This window comes from Protopterus annectens, chromosome 10.part0 (assembly GCF_019279795.1).
Source record: "Protopterus annectens isolate FY-2018-M chromosome 10.part0, PAN1.0, whole genome shotgun sequence".
Taxonomy (NCBI): Eukaryota; Metazoa; Chordata; order Ceratodontiformes; family Protopteridae; genus Protopterus; species Protopterus annectens.
Genome location: NC_056744.1, coordinates 1,659,683,162 through 1,659,707,904, shown reverse-complemented (window position 1 = coordinate 1,659,707,904; position 24,743 = coordinate 1,659,683,162). Strand labels below are relative to the sequence as shown.

General features: G+C 39.9%; 1 protein-coding gene across 1 annotated transcript in view; it reads right to left on the bottom strand.

The window, feature by feature from the left end:
* The window catches only part of LOC122814388 (neurotrophin receptor-interacting factor 2-like), a 272,710-nt gene that overhangs the window by 161,237 nt on the left and 86,730 nt on the right, over window positions 1-24,743 (bottom strand). The window lies entirely within an intron of this gene.

Below are 24,743 nucleotides of genomic sequence, written 5' to 3'. Positions count from 1 at the left end.
TTTTTACTTTCTTAATTTACTGGGTGGGGGGCCTTTTAACCACATGCTTGGTACAGAAAACATAAAGTTATAGATCTGGTGATGCAGCAAATCTGCAATGTGGACAATTCAATTAGCATCAGTCTGTGGAGTCATATATGCAATTAACTACTGAAAAAAAGAATTTGATATATATATATATATATATATATATATATATATATACACACACACACACACATATATATATATATATATATATATATATATATATACACACATACATACATACACACACACACGTGTGTGTGTGTGTGTGTGTGTGTGTGTCTATATGTGAATATCTATATATATATATATATATATATATATATATATATATATATATATATATATATATATATATATATATATATATTTCCCAAACTCTGGAACAAACTACCCATTCATGTCAAGCAAAGCTCCTCATTAGCCCTCTTTAAGAAAAATCTTGACGACTGGATGGGAAATAGAAAATTCATTCCGGGGATCACTTCTGTGGCACTCTCTTAAGAAGCATGAAGTTGGCTTTGAAGTAGTTTTTGATGGTGATTTCCGTAATGGGGGGTGGGGTGGGATATGGATGTTTAGGGTGATTAGCTTGTGAATGGATCTGAACAGCGAGGAGTTGGCCTCTGGTATGGAACACCGGTTACCCATATTGGTAATGACCAGGTCCAGGATATTGCTGCCCCTGGTGGGGGTGTGGACAAACACTTTACAAGGTCCATATGTATACAGGCTCTTCACACATCACCCTGACTGTGAGACTCCAAATGATTTGTGGTCACAATACCATACAAATTGTGTCTTCTGGTGTTAGAGTACATCACATTTTGCAAATTGTCAACTAGTTCTGCATCAAACTTGTTAACATATGCTATCTCACGAAAAGTCTAAAATATTGAGAAAATGCAATATGTGGTAAACTAAGACTGTCCAAATCCTGCTGGTGTGGTACTGTTAACATCTGAGATCCACCTTTACACTGTGTCAGAGCTATTACTTTGGAAAGACAGTTCGGCAAAAACTTAAGATCTTGTGGGACAATATTCCAAATACCCTGTATTCAAGTTCTATTCCTATTCAGAAGAGCACCCCTAGTGGCAAAACAGAAAGCAGGTGGGGGGATGCAAATTATCAACAGCTAAAACAATTTATGCCACCTCTGGACACTGTTACACTACACACACGTTAACCTATTTCTCAAATTACTGTAGCATCTAAAAATGTGATCAAGATAATTGTGTGCTGTCTCTGTGAATTACAACTCTACATTGTTTTTGTAATGACACACAAAAAATAAAATTCAGAAAAAGAAACAAGATAAATGGAAAATTATCAGTTTAAAGTCAGTAATAAATCATATTTACTAAAGGAGAACTAGGAAAAAAATTGTAATGATTATCAAAAAAGCAAAAGATGACCATGGCCCATGTCACTGAGGGATAAAGCCTGATGGGATTTCATATTCAATTAACAGCATGATGCTGGAGTGACCAGACAGGTAGGACTGGAGTGAGTGGCAGATATCAACTCATACATTCTTAGAGGAGGGGGTACGGGGTGGCAGGTAACAACTCATTGCAACAATCAGCATGAAGAACCTGTTGAGCTCCAGGCTACAAGCAGTATCTTGCTTGGTCAGTAGTCTGCCATGCACGGAACTGTGCAAGCAGCTCCCAAAGGCAGCCATAGCAGAACTCACAAGGCTGCTGTGGAGTAGTGTGTTAGAGCATGTTCCTCAGGAGAAGAATGACAACACTAAGTCACACCACTGACCCTGACTTCCTCATTAGCCCTGGATGTGGGTCAGGTAGAGCCTAGGATCAGTGAAGGTGGGTTCAGTAGACTCAGCAACTGAACAGCTGTTGGAAGCTGATGGCCAACTGTGGGGAGCTTAAAAGAAAAAGACAAAGATGTTAACACATTTATAGGCAAAATGAGCTCCCCCATCCCCATTGCTACACTTATGTTCTATATTATGTTGCTATTAAATGCGACAAAACAAACTTCAGCAGAACAAAATGTGCAAAGACTGTTTTTCTTGTTCAGATGAAAAAACTTTCCTGCATTTAATTAAGTTTGTGACTCTCCACTTTAAGCAACTGTAATCCAGCTGGGCAGCAGTCAAGAACATGCGACATGAGCGACAGCTAAAAGTTACTAATGCATTAAAAATCATATGGCATAAATAACTAAACAGATTCAGGCAGCATAATTTCAAGTTAAGTACATCACATGTAAAATAATACTGATGAATCTGAAATTACTTAGTCTCTACGAAAAATGTCAGAGTAAGCCATAACCTGGAAATGGAGCAATGAGCAGAAAGTTTCAAAATACTGACAAAAATTAAAAATGGACTAACACTGAAAATACCAAGATGCGTGAATAAACTATGTGTTGTAAAAAGAAATGCGAGTCGGAATGGCACATGAGATGTGAAATGGCAAATTAAGATACTATTTACCTATGGGATGGACAAAAGAGATGAACTCAGCAACTGCCAACAACAGTAAATGGATAAATGATATTCTACAAATGACTATGGCAAACAAGTTTCATACCAAAATAGATCACAGACTCTTACAAAACATATTTAGAATGTATTTGTACAAAATGTATGAGATGCAAGTAAAATACAGACCAGATAAGGGGCTATAAATGCCAGATGTAATGAGTAGAGCACCTTTAACCACAGAAGTATGAGAACTTTCTAGAAATAGAATTAAAAGCTCTCTTCCTACCATAATGATATATCTAGATGATCTGAGTTCGTAATACTCTATTATCGTATACTTTAGTAATGTCAAACACATTATTATATATTTTACTTAAATGTCTGTTTAAAATATCTTTTTCAACATCTGTTCTGAATTGAACATGTAGTTTCATTTCAGTCTCTCTGTTAAAAGTATACATGTTCCAAGGATAACATTCCTTTTTTTTTTATTTTCTCCCCAAAATTCTCCATCACATGTTTATTTTCAAAAATGTCAGTCTCATTACATAAATAAATAAATGCTCTTACCTCTTTCACTTTTGTGCCCAAAGGTAAAATTATATTGTTCAATATCTCATATCTTTCTATTGCCTTATTTTCTTTATTATAAATCTTCACCATATATTTCTTTTTCTGCATGACTTCCAAACTATTTTCTACCTTTTTTCTGCTGTCTCCTTCAGAGTATTTGCATTTGTTTTCTTTTTAATTGCTACCTCCTGTTTTTAACTTCTGTACTTCTTCATGTTGTACTTTGTCCATAATATGACCGCATGATAATTCTCTTCCACTTTCTGGCTCGCTTGCTGAAAGCAAATCTGTTAATAAATCATCCTGCAACCTTCCCGTCTGCAGCATTGTAATAAAACATGCTTCTTTAGCTCCTTTAACTTCCTTGAAAAGCTGCATTTGAAATAAGCCATCTGAGTCCCTGAAAGGCTCAACTACCTTTCCACCCTCTGTATCTGCCATTAAAAAAATTATTCTGTTATGAAAGCCGAAATGCCTTCCTCTGCTGGCTCTCACTCTCTGAAACTTTAACTAAATTCTCTTAAGGCTTGACTATCTCCTCCACAGTCATAGACTCACCATCACTAAAAACTGCAGGTTCTGAAGGTTTAAATGTCTTTTCTTTTACTCTTCTTTCCTACAGTAAACCCACATTAACATGAAAACACTCAAGTGCCTTTTTCACAATCAAATCATCACTGCTATCAGCATTCTTTCTTCCTAATTCTCTGGGCTGCCACTGTACCCAGAACAGAAGCAGAAGTGTGTCAGTGAAACGGGACCCCTGATCGATAGACAAAGAGTATTTTTTTAATTGATATATAAATTACATATTATTTACATATTTACATTATTTACATCTATTTACAAATCTCCATATATTATAAACTTCAATATAAGCATTTCCCCCACTCTTTTATCTACAACCAAAGCATTATTTTTTTCAAAATTGTTATCAAAGTCCCTTTTCCACTGTATTTCATTTCATTTAGTCTCTCGTTCCATGCAGTCTATGAAGCATAAAATATTATTCTATCCATTTTCTTCACTTCATCCCGTTTACGTGCTCCATAACCAAATTCTATTATGTCCATATTTATTTGTTTAAATTTTAATAAACTTTTTTCACCCTATTATCTTAATTTGTGGAAAGAAATATGTAAACTCTTTCACATTTCAAAAATCATGCTCAAGTAGTCTCAAACTCTCCACATTTATTACATATTCTATCTTGCTTTTTTGTATGGCATATTTGCCTTAACTGGCAATTTTCTAGACAATCTCCATAAAAATCAATACATTCTTTAATCTTTTTATAGTTATTATATCTCATCATTATGGCTTTTTTCCTTATCTATTTCTAAATCTTTCCATGGATCAGTACAATAAAATGCTGCCATAATAATCAAGTAGCATTCCTTTCTATTTTTCTCTCATATATTCTTTTTTTATTTTCCATAACACAATTTTGTTTTGGTACTCTTTCATTTCTTCATTCACAATGATTTTCCTTTGTTTTTTTTTTTTTTTTTTTTTAACTCCCATTCCTTCTCACATTTCTTTGTATTTATAATATAGTATCATTTCTATCAAGTTTTTATTTTTCTTCATAATCAGTTTTAATACATTATATAAAATTAAAGATGCATGTACTATTGGGCTTATTAAACCCAAACCTCCCTGCTCTTTTTTCATATACAGAATTCCTCTTTTGACTGGATTCAGTCTAGAGCCCCATATAAAAGAGAATTTAATAATTAATTCCTTTTCATACTTAATAGGAATCATATAAATGTTAGCAACACAAGCATTTTTTCCTATCACAACGGTGTTCAACAAGTGTGCTTTTTCTATATGAAAATCTATGTTTTCTAAAAATTAGTCATATCCTTGAGTACATTATCCCATTGTTGACTGTATTCATTCCTTCCATATTTATATATTTTTCATTGAAGTCAACACCTATCATACCTTCAAAACCAAAGCCTTTACTTTTCTCCTTATTTATACTTAAACCACTTTTTTAAAATGTATACAAAATTTTTAATTTACCTTTTCCATCCGTCTTTTTATTTTTAACAATTAATACAATATCATCCACATAATTATACATTATTGGCAACTGTACTTCATCATTTTGTGTCCACCACCACTTGACATTGTATTAATTTCCTTCACTATTACATTCATAACTAATGAGAATATTACACTACTAGCGGGGCAGCCCTGCTTTTCCACATTCTACTTTTTATTTTATTGCTCAATCCAGCCATTTACATTTAGTTTCACATAGTTCATTTTATAAATAGATTTTATTACTTGTAATATGTTTTGCTTACATTATATGCCTGCAAAATTCCCCATAATGATTTATATTGAATATTATCATAAGTTTTACTTATATCCCCTATCATAACCTTCACTTCTACCTTTTTATTTATATCATCATCTATTTCTCTTATTATCCATACCAATCCTTGACTTCCTTTTCTTGCAAATACATTTTGGTCATATATTCTGTCCATTTTATTTCTGTAATCTTTTTTGTTATTATTCTCATAAAAAATGTATAATCTGTATTATTCAATCTTATAGGTCTCTAATTTTTTAACTCCTCTTTTTCCTTTTTTAAAAATAAATTTTATAACTCCTGTACATATCTCTTTCTTTTTAATACCAATTTCTAACCATTCATTAATCATCATCATCCCCCTTTTTCCCCATTTTTTACATGGGGTTGGGGTATTGTGTTAACTGTCACCAACTCTCTAGATTCAGTGCCACACTCCTGCCTTCAACACTCTTGCTTGACTGCTGCAGATCTTCTTTCACACAATCCAGCCATCTCTTTGCTGGACGTCCTCACTTCCCCTTACCTTCTTCCTGTCTGTCCCAAATCTTCCTCACCAGATTGTCTTCTGCTTTTCTACACATGTGCCCAAACCACCGCACTCTGTTCTCTTTGATCTTTTCTGCAACTGGAGCCACTTTGGCTTCTGCTCTTATGTCCTCATTTCTTCATCTGTCCAACAGTCTACATCCTACCACATTTCTCAGGCACTTCATTTCCATCACCTCTAGCTTCTTCAACTGTTCTGCCTTTACTGCCCAGGTTTCTGTACCATACAGTAGTGCTGGTCACACAACTGTCTTGTACCACTTACTTTTCAACTTCTTTCACATTCTTCTGTCAGACTACACCTGATACACTATGTCAGTTGTCTGCACCCGGTCTGATTCTAGCTTTGACCTCTTCATTCAGACTACTCTTCTCCTCAACCACCTCTCACAAATACTTGAAGCTATTTACCTATTCTCAGCTTCTTCTGATTTCCCCAATCTGCTACCATTACCACCATCTTATCTGTGCTTAGCTTCATCCCATGTGCCTTCAGATTTGCATTCCATTCTTCTATCCTTTGCTGAAGTTCTATCTCAGAGTCTGCCCGTACTATCACATCATCTGCATACAGCAGCTTTGGGGTCTATATTAGATGAACAAAAGTTCATCTTAGCGAACGCTCACATGAGTAAATATTGCGGAACTCGAAACCGCAATTGCGAGATCGTGGTACAGTGAAGATGGGAATATTTGCCCTTTCCTCACTGTAGTGCGATGTTGGAGTTGGAATATATATTTGGGGGGGGGCACAGCCCCCCGCAATTGCAGTTTCGAGTACCTGGATATTCGCTCATGTGAGTGTTCGCTAAGATGAACTTTCATTCATCTAATATAGACCCCAGCTTTGTTGATCCATCCCCTCCCACCTGTATGCTAATGTAGTCCATCACCAGTATGAATAACAGTGGGCTCAGAACTGAATCCTGGTGTACATCCACTCCCACTGGGAACCCCTCTGTGAGGCCGAACACTGTTCGTTCCCGAGTCACTCGGTCCTTGTACATAGCCTGCACTAATTCTACCAATGTTTCTGGGACTTCAAACCACTGCAGTACTGCCCAGATCAGCTTTCTTGGGACCTTGTCATATGCTTTCTCCAAGTCTATGAATGCCCAGCTGGACTCTCTCCTCATCTCTAGCTTCTTATGAAGTATCTGTGTCAATGCAAACATCAGGTCAATTGTGCTGCATCCTGGTCTGAATCCAAACTGGTCATCTCCCATTTTACATTCTACTACTCTGCGTATCCATTTATCAAATCACCCTCTCCAGAGCTTTCATGCAATGTGATAGGAGTTTGATGCCTCTGTACTGCCCACAGTTGTGGATGTCCCCTTTGTTCTTGTACACTGGCATCAGTATGCTTATTCTCCAGTCATCTGGGATATGCCTTTCTCTCCACAATGTATTAGTACCCAGAGGAGCCATTTCTCCCCTATCTCACCCAGCATCATTATCATATCTGCTGTGACCTCATCTGAGCCTGCTGCTTTCCATGACTTCATTTTTCTTAGTCATATTCTGACTTCTTCTAGGGTGGGCTCCACTTCTTCTCTCATCGTAGGCTGTTTCTGGGGCAGTACAGATTCTGTGGGGTTTTCTTTACTCGGAAGCTGCTGGAAATGCTCCTTCCATCTGCCTTTGATGTCCTCTAAGCTGATGAGCAGGTTGTTGCTGGCACCCCTGATGAAGGGTGTCCATCTTCTTTATCTTTCTGTCTTTGGCTTGCAACCTGATATAATTTCTTTGTGCCCCTTACTGAGTCACTTTCCAGAAGTTGGTACAGTGCCACCGATGCCCTATTCTTTGCTATTTCAACTTCTCTCTTAGCTTCTTAGTTAGCCAACTAGTAGTGATTCCTAGCCTGTTCAATCTTTTCTATCTCCCACTTTTTTCTGCACTCCTTTCTTTTGATGACTTCCTGGACTTCTGCATTCCACCAACAGCTTTCCTTATGTACCTTATTTCCATACCTGGCTCAACCACATATCTTTTCTGCAGTCCTAACTCATCCTGTTTTTAGGTGCTGTCATTCTTCATCAGCTCCATCTATTTTCTCCACTTCTTGGGGTGATAGAGCCCTGAGCAATTCCTTGAACTGTTGTACTTCCTCTCCAGTCAACTTCCAGGTCTTCAGCCTGGTCTCTGTTAACCTTAGAGCCTTCTCTGGCCACTGCCTGCAGCTGACTGTGGCAACTAGTGGTTTATGCTGTGGGCTGACTGTTAAACTGGGGATAACTTTGCAATCATGGATTCTACCCCAGTGTCTTTTCCTTACTAGGAGGAAGTCTAAGTTGCATGTTGACTACTCTTGTATGTGATCTTGTGACTGTCTCTCTTTCTGATGCCTTATGTCCATACTTAACAAAAACATTTTCAAGAACATTTTTAACCATTATTTATCTCTCTTTTTTGTTACATACGCATATAAAGCTATAATTCTATACACATATTTTTCCATCTCATGTTTTTTACCATAGTTCGGCCTAGTTCCACTATGGTTACATCTAACATTTTAATGTTTTCTTGACATAATATACATATGCCCAAGCAGGTTTCTTTCCCCATGTTCCAAACTACCACACCATTCCAAAATTTTTCAGTTAGTGTTCTTTCTTCTGTTAACAATCTGGTATCTTGTAAAACATTAATATGTCCATCTACTGCAGCACACCATTGTAATACATCTATTCTCCTTTTAAGATTTTTTTTATACTGTTCACATTTAAAGCTATTTTCAGCTTTTAAGAACAGTTAATTTTCTCGATGCATTATGTTTTTGAATTTTCTCTTTATCCTATATAATGTCATTTTCTTGCACATTCATTTCACATTCTAGCCATGAACGACCAGTATTGTCACATTTTTGCACTTTAAATCACATTTTTTGCATCATGCCTGGTTTGCCACATAAATAACATCTTTTTTATCACATTCATTGATTAAATTATCATTTTCTACAAAAATAAGTTTTTGGTTGATCCCTATATTTCACGAAACCCCTATTACCCTGAACATTAATAATTTACCAGGTCCGTGAATAACATTATCAGTTTCCATTTTCAGTATTACTCCACATTCCCATTCCCCCAGTCCATAGTCCTAATTCATCATATACTTTTGCAGTGTCCATAACTTCTTTACATATTTTTATTTTATTTATTTATTTAACATTTGTTGACCGGGAATGTCCGACTAGGTTCCACAGAGCCTGTTTTCAGCGGAGGCCTGGGGAGAAACGCTCCAAATGCATGTCTTTGGAATGGTTAACAAATGTTCTTTCAGTTCTTTTGCTTGAACTTCAGTTCTAAATTGGATCATTACTCTTTTTTTTTTTGTCTGTAAAAAGCTTGCATGACATATTCTGACCATGGATAAATATTTTTCTTTGTTCATATACACCCAAAAAATTTTCCATGGCCTGCCCAGTCTGAAATATCAAGTCACAAAAAGTCTCTTTATTAATTAAAAATAATTTTCTTACTTCTTTTGCTTTAACACCCAGAGGCGCTATGACAGAGTCCCAAATGTTATACTTGTCCAAACTTTCTTCTTTTTTTTTCTTTTGTTTCTTCTTTCTTCTTTACCCCTTCTCCCCAGTTTGTGCATAAGTTTTGTCTCGACCTTTTTCAGGCACAGTCTCCTCTTCTCCTTTTTCTTCTTCTGTTTTCTCCATGATGTCACTCCATGAAACTACTTCTCCACTTTCTGAATCACTTTGGTTTACCATTTCTTCCACATAATCATCCTGCAACCCTCCCGATTGGAGGATTGTAATTATACATTTCTCAGAGGAAACGGTCTCTCCTTCAAACAATCTCCTCTGAAAAGTTTTCCATCTCTATTACAGCTCCAATTTCATTTTCTTTCAATATCAGTGTTTTTTCTGCACAAACAGAATAAAAAAAAACTTCTGGTACTGATTCTACCATTTCAGCTAAATTTTCATCAACTTTCACTTCATTTTCAGCCAAAGCTGAATCAGCCATATTTTCTACCCATTCCTCCTGGCTACCTCTGTGCCTGGACAGGAAACAGGAAGTCAGAATGTGTAACACACAAATCCTTCCCTGACTACCAAGAGTAGGGAAAGTTCCCCAGTGCCCTGGCCAAATTTCCCCTACTAGTATAAATATCACCTCGGGTCTCACCTGACATGAGGCAACAAGCCCACCTGGACTAACCTGGTCAACAAAATAATAAAATCATTTTAGAGAGTAACCCAAACTTCTTTTTTTCTTTATTCTAATACCCTCTTTTTAGAATTTTTCTTCTTTGACAAATACCACTTCTCATACACACCTAGCTTATATCACCTCTAGGTTAATCATATTTAAAATATCAGTTACAATACCTACCTAGCTGCTTATGGTTACAATTATTATAGTACATTTCACATTACAGCTGAGGTACTTTTTCATCCCATCCCAATAACTATGTATGCTGATAATGCTCTCTCCTTATGTGTCCACTCATGCCAACTTATTTACAGTGGTTATACTTTTCTCATTTAGTATTAATTTTGAGAATGTTGATGCAACTACGGATACAAATTTAAGATTATCTCCTTATGTTACTGCATCACCACCCTATTCACAATGATTTATTTTATCTTCAGCTGATGTTTACTCCTGGGTTGCACTGCAGTAATTGTTTATATGAATTAATTTATTGTTTGTACTCACAAAGTGCCTGCTATAGCTTCTTTAAGGTTTTTTCTCACTGAATTTGTTTTTGGAGCTCCTCCCTGGCCTCCACTGAAAAGTGGTCACGCATGTTCCAGCTGGACCTTCCCAATTACCACATGCAAATAAATAAATAAGCTGCATTTATTTGTAGATGAGAGAACAAGTATTAAAAATCCTGAAAAAGTTTTAATAAAAAATTTGTTATGAAATTAATGAATTCACTAAACAGTGATGCAATTAAACGAATTATGATGTAAATGGAAAATGTTAACATCCTTTCTTAGGTTGGAAAATACAATATGAGCAAACCCAGATTATGTATTTTACAAGAGGTAGGACATTAAAAGAATAGTTAAACAATAAAAGAAGTAAAATCTCAAAAGGTAAAATGAGAGGCTGCAATTTTTGCAGTTTTCTTTTAGTAGAAGCAGAAAATACATTTATGGAGAAAATGCTGTAATTCCAGAGGTATTTTCTTGTAAATCAAGAAATATGTTGCTTTGTGCATCAAATGTACAGTGTTTTACACTGAATGCACTTGCAGAATGTTATCAAAGAGAATATGTGAACACTATTAATGCATTACATCCCATGATGATTCTAATGCACTCTATAAGCACACCAGATTATGTAACTAAGTTTGAAGTTTTAATGTTTAAGTTTGTAGTATTGGGAGCAGTAACATCTACTTAGGGTACTGATATAACAGAAGAATGGCTTGACTGAAGGGAATAATTGGCAGGTCTTATTGCAGTAGTGTGGCATGGCAGGCAGGTGAGAGGGTCAATTACCACATCTGCAAAGTATTAGAAAGTGCAATTGAGAGTGCCTGGGGTTTTTTTTTTTGCTGTTCTTCAACTGAAGAGCTGAGAGAGAAGTGTAGAATCTAAGGGAAGCCAGTACCAACTGCCATTATACAGTATGCGGAAGTTCTTTTTTTTTTGGCTGTTAAGTCAAAGAGCTGAGGGGGGCAATCAGTTTTCTAGAGTTAGTCCCCACTTTTTTTGTTATTCACAGAAAAAAGCTGAGTGGGCATGGACTGGTGGCTGCAGAAGCCAATACATCAAAACGTTTTGCATAGTAAGCTACAAATTACTGGAGGGTGTGCAATAGCTGCTGTAGAAGTCAATACACCAGAAGGTTTTCTATCAAAATCTTTTTTTTTTTTTTTGCAAGGGGGTGGGTAGTTATTTGGGGGAGCTTCACCAGGCAAGAGATGAGTCAGCTACATATTTGTCTTAATCGATGCATGCAGCGAGACAGAATGAATTACACTGCAGTTTTTTTTTTTTTTTTAATATTTAAGAGGAGCGGTTTAAAACTTTTAATTTGTGATTCAACAGCTGACTAATCATGTGATATGTTTTTAGTTAATTAAGCACTGTGTTTCAAAAAGTACACATGAGGAGTGAAAGCACATATGATTTCTGTAGAAAGAATTGTGCCATGAGCTGTGTTTTTATCACCCTGCAGATCTTCCATTTTACTATCCCAATTTTTTTTTATTAAACAGACATAGTTTTTTCTTTAGAGCTTTCTCTTAGTTTAACTTCTCCAACTGCGGAATTCAATAAAGCATGCAAGGTGGTTTTCCAAGATATGTGCATCACGGCATGATGTGCACACAGACACAGAAACTTTTAAATTCAGTAAGCGCCATGAAGCAGTGTGCACCCCCGTGCAAACAAGGTAATGTTAATGAAACAGAACCTCTGAATTATTATATTTACATCCCAACTTGGACACATTGTTTTGGCATGCTAATTGTTTGGCATGCTAATTACTATATAAGCAGCAAAACTGCATGCTAATCCACCAAGGCAGCAGGTTGTAGTTGTACAATAAGCTTTAAAGCAACCATGTTGACTCTGTGCTGGTGTTCCCAATGAATTCCAAAAGTTTTGGAATACAGCCATGGAAAGGAATCTACACAGAATAAAAAGTAAAATGTGTGAGATTTGTACAGAACTGACCTGTGACAGTAGGCTGGATGAAAAAAAAAGGAGAGTCAGCATAGCAATATAAATCCTTTATGTACAATAACACAAATGCAGGTTTGCTCCCCTACCCCCACATGAACAGTACACTTTTAAGTAATGCAGTCAAATAAAAGTGGAAAAGTGTGCGTTAATCAAAATAATTATAAAAAGCAGTAAACAGACTATTCATAGTTCATGTCAGCATATGCAATATGTAGCTGATGAAATGCAGGTATATCATGTAAAAATCAATATTCCTCTGTGTTCAGCACAAACAGTTCTGCTCCCCTTCAGTTCCGGGCTGTCAGCATGGTGAAGATGCAAATGAGGTCTGAACACATTAGAATTGCTGAATCCCAAAACAATGTGTCCAAGTTGGGATGTAAATATAATACAGGCACTCCCTCAGTGTTTGTGTTTAATGGATGGCAACTGTGAGTGCTTATATCAGATGGTCAGGTGGGTGTGTCAAGTTAGACTTACAAGCTGTTGCATGTACATCTGTCAAGGTTGGAAATGCAAGTAAGCAGCACACAAATTCAGAGGTTCTGTTTCATTAACATCTAACCTCCTCTTCATTTCTGTGCAAATTGTGTTTTCTCTGTCAGTTTTTGTATTATTTTTTGCCATTGTTTGGCCACTGTCTGCACAATGAGGTACTTGGTGCATCACTGACAATGGAAGAATACTGGAAGGTTTGGCTATCTTCTCTTCTTTGAGCAGTGTTGCGCGATGGGCAAAAGGAGACCTTAAGATAATAATTAATTAATTAATTGCTAAAGTATGATAGTTAGTATTGAGTCTATGGAATACCCCTGCTCCTTAACTGACTCTGTGGCAGCAGGTGTAATGCAGTGATATGTTCCTTTTTGGGGCCCAATCATACTTTGTTGGAATATAGCTGTGTCTAAAACTTTTAACAACTTTTGCTTTACCAATGGTGTGTTATGTGTGCCATCATGCAATAATGCATTAAAGAAAAGAAATGGGGGAAGATAGGACAGTGGTAAAATGGAGAGCAATGGTTATTCTGCTTCACAAAGGAGGGGCCACAACTGACCCTGGTAACTATCACCCCATAAGCCTGACTAGCCTGGTCTGCAAGGCTATGGAGCGCATCATCATGGAACTCATTAACAAAGACATTGGGAACCTCCAAACACTTGACCCGACCCAGTTCGGCTTTAAGGGCAGATCAAGCCTACTAAACCTGGTTGACTTCTTTGAGACAGTTACCAAGGCCATAGATGAGGGAAAGGTGGTTCACACAGCCTACCTTGATCTTGCCAAGGCATTCAACACCATTCCTCACTCGGGTATTATAGAAAAACTCACCAGGCTGAACAAAAACCCCTACGTCACAAGATGGGTTGCCAACTGGCTTATAGACAGAACTCACACAGTAAGAATAGGGGGCACCAGGTCTGACTCTAAACCAGTCACAAGTGGTGTCCCGCAAGGCTCAGTTCTGGGACCCCTACTGTTTGGCATATATTTCTCAGAAGTACAGGCAAACACAGGAGGACTATGGCTAACCAAGTTTGCCAATGACTGCAAACTGGGAGCCATAACTGACCCTCCGGCTGACACGGACATCCTCCAAAAAGGCCTTACTGAGACAAGACACCTGGTGTCAAAGTTATGGCCTCAAGCTAAATGCCAAAAAATGATTAGTCATCCCGTTTGGGAAAAACAAAATGCCCACGAATTACCACATAGGCGGCAGCCCCCTTAATACAGAAGAGGTAATAAGAGATCTGGGAACCCAGGCAGATAGTAATCTCTCCTTTGACAATCATATTGCCAAAGTAGTTAGGAAATCCTTCTATGTGGCCCATCTAATTACTAAGGGGTTCGCATCAAGAAATAAAGAGGTTATAGTGCCCCAATACTCATCACTCACCAAACCCATCATGGAGTACAATGCCCCATTTGGGATGTACCTCACAAGACACTTCCAACAGCTTGAAAGACCACAAAAGCACCTCACCAAGAGGATTACTGGCCTCAAACATATGTCCTATGCAGCCCGACTGAAAAAACTCCGTCTGTACTCAGTGGCATATCGCTTACTCAGAGGTGATCTCTGCCTGACTTACAAAGCCATGTCCAACTCAGAATTGATGGACATACTCCACCTAAAGAAATCCAAGACACTGCAAGCCATGTGCTCTAGTGAGCTAAACCTTGCCACAACAATAAATAGAACATGCTGGAGGGATAGATTCCTGTCATAGAGACTCCCCATGCTTTGGAACAAAATTCCTAACTACATTAGGCAGAGCTCCTCACTAACACTCTTCAAGAGAAGCCTTGACGAGTGGATGGGTAACAGAAAGTACACTCCTGGGAACACTTTATTGGCTCTGCTTGACAGAGGCTCAGTTAATTAATCAATGGGGTGGTGAAAGCTGACACACTCTGGCTAGGCTTATAAATGCCCTCGGGAAGATAGCCTAGTACCTACCTATGAACCTATAAACCTATAAGTAGAGGGAACAACAAATGGAAAACAATACAGGAAGGTGAAGGTGGGAGGTAGAAAAGAGCCATTGCTATCCAGTTCTTCAACAGTAAAAAGTGATAATACATGCAGAATATTAGCTGAATTTGGGCCGTCACCTCCAGAGAGAGGAGTGGCCACAACACAATAATGTTGTACAGCTAATTGGACTGAATCAAGTATGTCAAGAAGACATGTGTGAAATGGAGAGCTACATGTAGGATGGATTATTTTATTTGTGGGACACGTGTCCATTTCAGAGAGAGGAATGTTGGGGAAGGGACAGAGGTATGTCTGTGTCTGGTAAGTTGAGTAGGTGAGGAAGCAACTTCAGACAGACAAGAAAAACAGGACAGGACACAAGGGGCAATGGACAAGAGGTTGTTGGACACCATGAATGGGGTGACGGTGGGAACATCCCAGACCCATGCACATCAAGCTGGTTGACAGTGAGGATTGAGTTCCTCACCCACAGAACTGTCACATCACTCTGACACTGGCTGGAGCATTCAACATCTCCTTCTCCTCTTTACCGGTCCTACACAAAATGAGGAACAGCAGCCCCTCTACACACCATTCCTGGCAGTTCAGTACAGGTGATAAACTCACCACCCCTGCTACTGCTCCAAGACAAAACCATTGGCCTATCCCCTGGAGCAGAACTACCTGAGGGGCAAATAGTGCAAGGGCAGCAGAAGTGGTGCTGCCAGGTCAGCACCCAGACATGCTGGGCAATGGTGCCAGGGCCATGGAGTGGGGCAGGTGGATCTTGTGGGGGAGGCCTATCCCACAGTACTGTGGAGCATTTTATGATGAGATACACATGGATGACATGGACATATTTTGGCGACACATAAAAATAAAACACACACAAAAAAAAAAGAGATAAGTGTTGCGGTGAGAGAAAAAAAAGAGATAAGATCAGTACCTTTATATGTAACCGACAATGCATTAACACAATTATTTGACTCTATTATCTTAACCTTTACTCTTAAGAATACCACCCCCTAACAGATAACTTATTACATTTAAGACTAACTCCTCCTAACAGATTCACACTATACTACAGATTGCAGCAACTACTCTTTTACATGTGCATATATTGCACATACGAGTGCTCCAATTCTCCAGATTACAGTGTACAGCAGGGCATGTGTGATACTGGTACAGAGCATTTACTTTAAACCTTTACGTTACACATAATTGAAGAATTAACATTTTTTGTATAGTTGGGAAGTGTGGCATTTAAACCCACCACCCCGGACTAGAGAATAATATTATACTCTTGTTTTGTGCTACAGACTAATTCAGGTATACTTGCTTTTACAGTTGAGATATGCATGCTCAATTTGATACAACTGTATAAAATACCAAAAAAGCTATCTTTAACTTTTAATGGTACAATAATACTACTTTCCTGCTGCCTACATACCACATGCCTCCCACATCCTCATCAATCTAGTGGCATGGGTCCTAGCATTGCACTCCCTGTCCATGGCAGCTGTGGAAAAATAACAGATCAGAATAGAATGCCATTATGAATACCATTCACCTTTTAAGCCTTACAAGTACTCTCTGTAATTGATATGTACACATGAGTCGGATGTCCTCTGTCCTAAATTCCTCAATCCAAGCATCAGGGTACCCCTCTTCCTCCTACAGAGGTCATTGTAGTGCTGCCTAGATTGTTCTCCAATGTGAGGGATACCAGTGGCACTGGTCACAGAACAGGCCAAACAATCCCAAGCCTTCAGACTTAAACTGGGGCCCAGAATAGTCTCCCTGCAGCAACCTGGCACTGTGGTGTTTCACTAGGAGTCCAACAAACTTCCTGGACTCCTGGACACCCCATCTCTGAGTCCTAAATATCACACTTCTCTACAAATGCCTGCCAAGTCCATCACAGATAAAGAACAATGGGGACTGATGGTTACCGGACAATTCCAGTTATTGCATTTACTGGTAGAGTCCATACAATTAGAAAATGATGCACACTACTTAGCATCACACAAACATGATGTTCCAGCATGCGTGATGGCAAGTGGTACACAACAGTGGTAAGCAATACAATTTCAAGGTTATTTGATGTACAGACAGTTGTGTATGTATTTGACAAATGTGAAGGTCATGGCAGTCCAGAGAGCAGAAATCTCCTTAGAGGAATATAGTACACAGTATACCAACAGTCATACACTTGATAAATGTGATAATAGGACCATTGGATCATAGAAGGTTACTAGGCTAATGACCCTTGGGCCCTTACAAGCCAAGTTTTACCCTTATTTCCACGATCAGCACCTATCGACCCTGTCCAAGAAGAACATTAGTGGAATCCCTGGGGTGAATTTATGGTCACCAATCCAATCATCCAGATTGCGTTTGAAGACGGCCAATGAGGTATTCTGCTTGACATCAAGTGGGAGTCTGTTCCAAAGGTGGGGTAATCTCTAGGAGACAAATCTGTCCCTTCAGCAGGTTCTATTAATGTCACATACCAGGTTAAGGCCATCAGAGTGAGTACCCGTGTACCATTTGACTTATGGATATGCAGCATTTCCAATAAAGCATGGCCAAAGATCGCCTTACACAGTCACCTATTTAGAGGCGATCTCTGCTTGACTTACAAAGCCATGTCTGACCCAGCTCTGTTAGAAATGCTACATCTAAAGAAATCCTAATCCCTCCATACCACATGCTCCAGAGACCTCAACCTCATTACCACAATCAACAGAACATGCTGGAGGGACAAGCTCATAACCCAGAGACTGCCCATGCTATGCAATAGACTTCCCATACATGTCAAACAGAGCAACTCACTGGCCCTCTTCAAGAAAAATCTTGTTGAGTGGATGGGAAATAGAAAATTCACCCTGGGGATCACTCCATAGGTTCATAGGTAGGTACTAGGCTATTGGCCCTAGGGCCTATATAAGCCTAGCCAAAATATGTACCCTGGCTTTTGCCACCCAAGAAAATTATTTTCCTGTGCCCCTGTCGAGCAGAGCCACAGAAGTGATCCCTGGGGTGAATTTCCCATTTCCCATCCAATCATCAATATTTTTCTTGAAGAGTGCTAATGAGGAGCTCTGTTTGACATAGATAGATAGTCTGTTCTGGAGTATGGGAAGTCTCTGGGACAGGAATCTATCCCTCCAGCATGTTCTGTTTATTGTGGTGACAAGGTTTAGGTCCCTAGAGCGTGTAGCTCAGTGGGATTGGGATTTCTTTAAGTGGAGCATGTCCAACAGCTCCGGGTTTGACATAGCTTTGTATGTTAGGCAGAGATCGCCCCTGAGTAGGCGATATGCGATGGAGTAAAGCTGTAGTTTTTTTTGAGACGGTCTGCATAGGACATCTGTTTGAGGCCAGTAATCCTCTTTGTGAGGTATTTCTGTGGTCTTTCCAGTTGCTGTAGATGACTTGTGAGGTACATACCAAAAGGGGCATTGTACTGTATAATGGGTCTAATGAGTGATGAGTAGAGAGGAACAATGACCTCTTTTTTCTGGTTGAGAATCCTTTTGTGATGAGATGAGCCACGTAGAAGGATTTCCTGACCACTGTGGCAATGTGATTATCAAAGGAGAGACTACTGTCCACCTGTGTCCCAAGGTCTCATCACATTTTCGGCATTAAGTAGACTCCCAGCTATGTGGTAGTTCATGGGTACAGAGTTTTTACCAAAGGGGATGACCATACAATTTTTGGCATTGAGCTTCAGGCCATGGCTTTGACACCAGGTATCTGTCTCAGTGAGGCCCTTTTGTAGTTTGTCCACATCGTTACGAGTTTCGATTATGGCTCCTAGTTTGCAGTCATCTGCAAACTTTGTTAGCCAAAGACCTTCTGTGTTAGCCTGAACTTCAGAGAAGTAGATACTAAACAGGAGAGGACCCAGGACTGAACCCTGTGGTACTCCACTTGTCACTGGTCTGAAGTCGGATTTGGAATCCGTTACTTTCACAGTGTGGGATCGGTCCGTGAGCCAGTTTGCAACCCATCTTGTGACATAGGGATTTATACCTAGTTTAGTGAGCTTATCTATAATTCCAGAGTAGGGGATGGATTCGAAAGCCTTGGCGAGATCTAGAGAAGCTGTGTGAACCATTTTACCCTCATCTATGGCTTTGGTGACTGCTTCAAAGAAGTCAATCAGGTTTAGGAGACATGATGTGCCTTTTACAAATCCAAACTGGGTACAGTCCAGAGTTTGGAAATTATCAATGTCTTTGTTTATGAGTTCCATGATGATACGTTCCATGGCCTTGCAGACCAGGCTCGTCAGGCTAATGGGGCGGTAGTTCCCGGGGTCCATCGTGGCTCCCCTTTGTGGAGTGGGATAACCTGCTGCGCCATTCAGTGGGTACAAAGCCTGAGGTGAGGCTATGATTGAACATGGTACTTGGGTAGGGTGCCAGTTCATTCTGTAGTTCATGTAGAATGCAGCCTGGGATATTGTCAGGTCCCATGGATTCTGTGTTCTTGGCTTTTGAGAGTGTTATTTTTACCTGTGCAGCCGTGATTATAGGAAATTTGCATTCTTCTGGTATACAGATGGGCCCTCTAGGGGGTGAGAGGGGGGTAAAGTTAGCACTGAACCTATCTGCTAGGATGTTGGCAATATCAGTTGGTTCTGTATATTTAGTGCCATGGTGCTGTAACTCAGAGCAGATCTGAGTGTTCCCACTGAGATTCTTGATATAGCTATAGAATGCTTTGTGGTTGTCTTTAGAGTCCGTGGCAATTTTGTTTTCGTAACTAGCTTTGTAGGATTTTATGAGGGATCTCAGCTTCTTACTAAGGTTGACCAGGGAGTTCCTCCAGTCATGGGATTTTACTCTTTTTTGCAACAGTTTCTTTCTTCTGTTGTAGAGTTTGTTTATGGCAGAGGACCACCAGATTGGCTTCCTTTTTTTGGAGGATAACATCTTGGTTCTATTAGGGATAGCATGATCCATGTACTCGTGTAAGTGCTTATAAAGTGCATTTATGTAGGATTCAGCAGTCATACCTCTATTGTCTATCTGCATGGGTGTCGTGAAGTTTGCCACTTCTGACTTAAGAAGTGTGAAGTTGGCTTTGGAGAAGTTTTTTACGATGGTTTCCCTAACTGGGGGTGGGGGTGGAATGTGGATGTCTACGCTGATTAGCTTGTGGTCGGATCTGACCCACGAGGAATTGACCTCTGGTGTGGAACACCGGTTTCCCATGTTGGTAATGACCAGGTCTAGGATATTGCTGCCCCTGGTGGGGGTGTGAATAAGTTGATCCAAGGCATTGGAATTTATGCATTCTAGAAAACGTTGAGCAAAAGAGTTGGTACATGAGTAGTTTCCCCAGTTAATGGTGGGGTAGTTGAAATCGCCCATTATTAGGGTGTTGGGTTGTACCCTAATACTTTCCAGTGTATCAAGAAATGAGGAGTGGGAATCCTGGGGCACAGTGGGGGGTCTGTAGCAAGCTACAATTTGGATTGCGGTCTTGCCCAGAGTTAGATGTACTTGGATAATCCCGGATGCATTATGCTGTGCAACTAGCCTGAAGGTGTGGATATCCTTGATGAATATGGACATGCCTCCGCCTTTAGTGCTTCGTTCTGGGTTAGGTGGCCGAAAGGAGTGGTATGAATTGTAGCCTGGTAATGCAGGGGTGCTCTCTGGAGCTTTGAACCAGGCCTCTGTCACTGCACAGATGTCAATGTTCTGCATTTTAAAGAGTGCCTCGAGTGAGTGCATTTTGAGGTTTAGATTTCTAGCATTGAGTAGCATTACCCTCAGATTTTGCTTGTTTGTACCTGTTACGGTGGCGACTTTGTCATTTGAACCTTGCCTAAAAAAGGCACTATAGGGGTGGCAAGAGCCTTAGCCAGTATCCAGAATCCTAAGGGTGACAGGTGCAGGCCATCTCTGGCAAAGCATCGTGGACTGTCGATCATGTCGTCCCAGGCAGACAAATACTGGATCCCCTTAGAATGACACCAGAAGCTTAGCCAATTGTTGAAGTCAATCATTTTGTCCTTGTTCTGTGGTATCATTCTGAGTGATGGCAGGATGCTACTCAGGGTTAGGGTCATACCTGCCTGGGCTACAAGATCGGAGAGCTCCTCCATGTCTCTTTTCATGTAGTCCAGGGAGGTACGTCTCAGGTCATTCACACCAACATGGACAATGACAGTGTCATATTTGTACTTATTGTGGAGTGACCTGAGTGCATTCGTTATGTGGCGGATCCTGGCACCCGACAGGCAGCTGACAGTAACTTTCTCCTTGTTTAGTCTAGTGAGTGGAACATCAGTGTGCCTGACTATAGAGTCACCTATGACTAGAGTGTTGGGTACGTTGTTATGCCTTATGGGCTGTGGTTGAGTGGCACACTGAGTTTGTGGGCTATGTGTCATTTGGGTTGTGTTGGGGGGGGGTGGAGTTTGCTTGCGTTTATGCTTTGGATGTCCCTGATGCTTTAGCAGGTTTTTATTGAGAGCCTCCGCGAATGTAGGTGTGTGTTTTGTGTTTCTATGTGTGTGTTTTGGTGGTGTAGGTTTTGAGGGACTATGTGATGAGTGTGGTGTGGTGCAAGTGTTTACCTTCTCCTCTTGACTGTCTAGTCCAGTCTTGGGTGAAGAGAGCTTTGCTTCCAGTTTGGCTATATAAGTGCATCTCTGACAGGTTGTAGTGTTGGGTGGTAGGAGGAGAGGGTTGTCTGTGTACATGAGGCAATCTCTGCATTGCCCCAAGATGCCCAGATTCATCAGGTAGACAGGAGAAATCACTGGGAGCTGACCCTTAGACATGCCTGGATAGGTGCTTATTTATTAAGTACTAAAAACTGCTTTCCTCTAGACAAGTGAGGGAAGTTGAGTGCTGTAGTAATTTGCAGCTTATGTAGTGCTTACAATGTGTTCTGAACAAGTGCTGAGTTCAAAGAAACAGATTTGAGTGCTGAAACTAGAAAACTGGCTTGTTATAAGAAACAAAACTAAGCTAGAAGGCTTCCCTCCAACACAAAAGGGCTTGGGGGCTCAGAAGCCTACAAACAGTCTAGACCACTTAACAGGAAAGGCAGGAAACAAGCTTACAATTTTTTTTTGTTCTCTTTCCCAGATGCTCCCTTTGTACACAGTAGGAGTGCCTAAAATCAGAATATGATCTCACTGTACTCAGTTGAGTGAGCAAATGAGATGGGCCCAGAAGGAGTATCCAAACACAAATTTACAAGAGGGGCGGGCAGTTTCAAAGCCACTAATATTAACACCAAAACAGAAACATGGAGGGTGGGTGGGAAAACTAACTGAAGAACACAGTCAAAACTTCCAGTTCAGTTAATATTCATGCAACACAATTAACTCAATTTAAATACTGTATTATTTGAAAAAAGTGCAGATAAAAGGTACTTAAATTCTCTTATATGTCCAGTTGAATACAGCTAGATCTTAGTCCGCCAAAGCTGAGGTTTTAAGCAGAAAATATTTCAAACTGTACCACTTAAATAGGCATTGACAGGAAATCAAAGAATGTGGCTACCCCCACACCTGCAATTACTAACAGACAATAAAATTCAAGCAAGCACTAACTGAAGAACAGAGTCAAAACTTCCAATTCAGTTAATATTCATGCAACACAATTAAATCAATTTAAATACTGTATTATTTGAAAAAAGTGCAGATAAAAGGTACTCAAATTCTCTTATACGTCCAGTTGAATACAGCTAGATTTTGGCCGGCCAAAGCTGAGGTTTTTAAGCAGAAAATATTTCAAACTGTACCACTTAAATAGGCATTCATAGGTTCATACTAGGCTATCTGCCCTAGGGCATTTACAAGCCTAGCCAGAGTGTGTTTGGCTTTCGCCACCCATTTTAAAATGAATTTTGCTATGCCCTTTTTCGAGGTTAGTATACTATGCACCTGTCTAACAGTGACACAGAAGTGATACCCGGAGTAAATCTACGAACTCCCATCCACTCAAGATTCCTCTTGAAGAGAGTCAATGAGGGACTCTGCCTAAACTGGACTGGGATTTTATTCCAGAGTGAAGGGAGCCTCTGGGTTATGAATCTGTCCCTCCAGCATGTCCTATTTATTTCAGTGCTGAGGTTCAAGTCTCTCAGCCAGAGCTCGATGGGATTTGGATTTTCTGAGGTGCAGCATGTCCATTAATTCCGGGTTGGACATGGCTTTATACATCAGGCACAGATCGCCTCTGAGCAGGCGGTATGCCACTGAGTAGAGCTGGAGTTTCTTTAACCGGGCAGCATATGGCATCTGTTTGAGCCCTCCTCTTGGTGAGGTAATTTTGGGGTCTTTCCAGTTGCTGCAGGTGTCTGGTAAGGTACATCCCAAAAGGGGCATTGTACTCAATTATGGGCCTGATGAGGGATGAGTAAAGAGGCACGATGACCTCCCCTGATCTAGATGTGAATCCCTTCATGATTAGGTGGGCTATATAAAATGTTTTTCTAACCACTTTGGCCACGTGGTTGTCGAATGAGAGATTGCTATCAACTTGGGTCCCCAGGTCCCTAATTACTTCTTCCATACTTAATGGATTACCATCTATGTGGTAATTTGTGGGTACTTTGTTTTTGCCGAAGGGGATAACTATACACTTTTTGGCGTTTAGCTTGAGGCCATGGCTCTGGCACCAGTTGTCTGTTTCTATAAGGCCCTTTTGTAGGATGCTTGTGTCGGCTGGAGAGTCGATTATGGTGCCCAGTGTGCAGTCATCTGCAAACTTGGTCAGCCACAGTCCTTTGACAGGAAATCAAAGAATGTGGCTACCCCCACACCTGCAATTACTAACAGACAATAAAATTCAAAAGCACTAACTGAAGAACAGAGTCAAAACTTCCAATTCAGTTAATATTCATGCAACACAATTAAATCAATTTAAAAGTGGCTCTACTTGACAGAGGCACTGGGAACTAAGGCCAGGTGGTACAATGCCAGGGTAATCCTATGGGCTAGGCTTGTAAAGGCTCCAGGGCCATTAGCCTAGTACACACCTATGAACCTACACAAGGCAGAGATTGCCTCTGAGTAGTCTGTATGAAACAAAATAAAGTGACAGTAATTTCAATTATCATCATAGGACAGATGCTGAAAACCTTGAACTTTCCTTGTGAGGAACCTTTGTGGTCTCTCCTACTGCTGCAGGTGCAGCCTGATAAGAAAATAGTACAGGGAGGTTATAACTTCTTTTTTTCTGGAGACAATGCCCTTACTTATGAAATGAGCAATGCAGAATGCCCTTCTTACCAATATAGAGACATGGTGATCAAAGGTAAGGTTAATGTCAATCTATGCCCAGGTGTCTCACCACAGACTGCATACTTAGGATGTTATTGATGTGGTAGTTAGCAGGAACATCACGCTTACCGAAAGGGATGATGATACATTTTTTGCATTGAGCTTAAAGCCATGACTTTGGCACCCATCATTTGTTTGTGTAAGACCCTCTTATAGGATGTTGACATTGTTTGGAGATTCTATGACAACTCCCAAGTTACAGTCATCAACAAACTGTCAGCTACAGACCTTTAGTTTAACTTGCACTTCAGAGAAATCGACTGCAAACTGTAAAGGTCCCAGGACTAATCCCTGTGGAACACCACTGGTTACAGGTCTGCTGTTTGAGGTGGA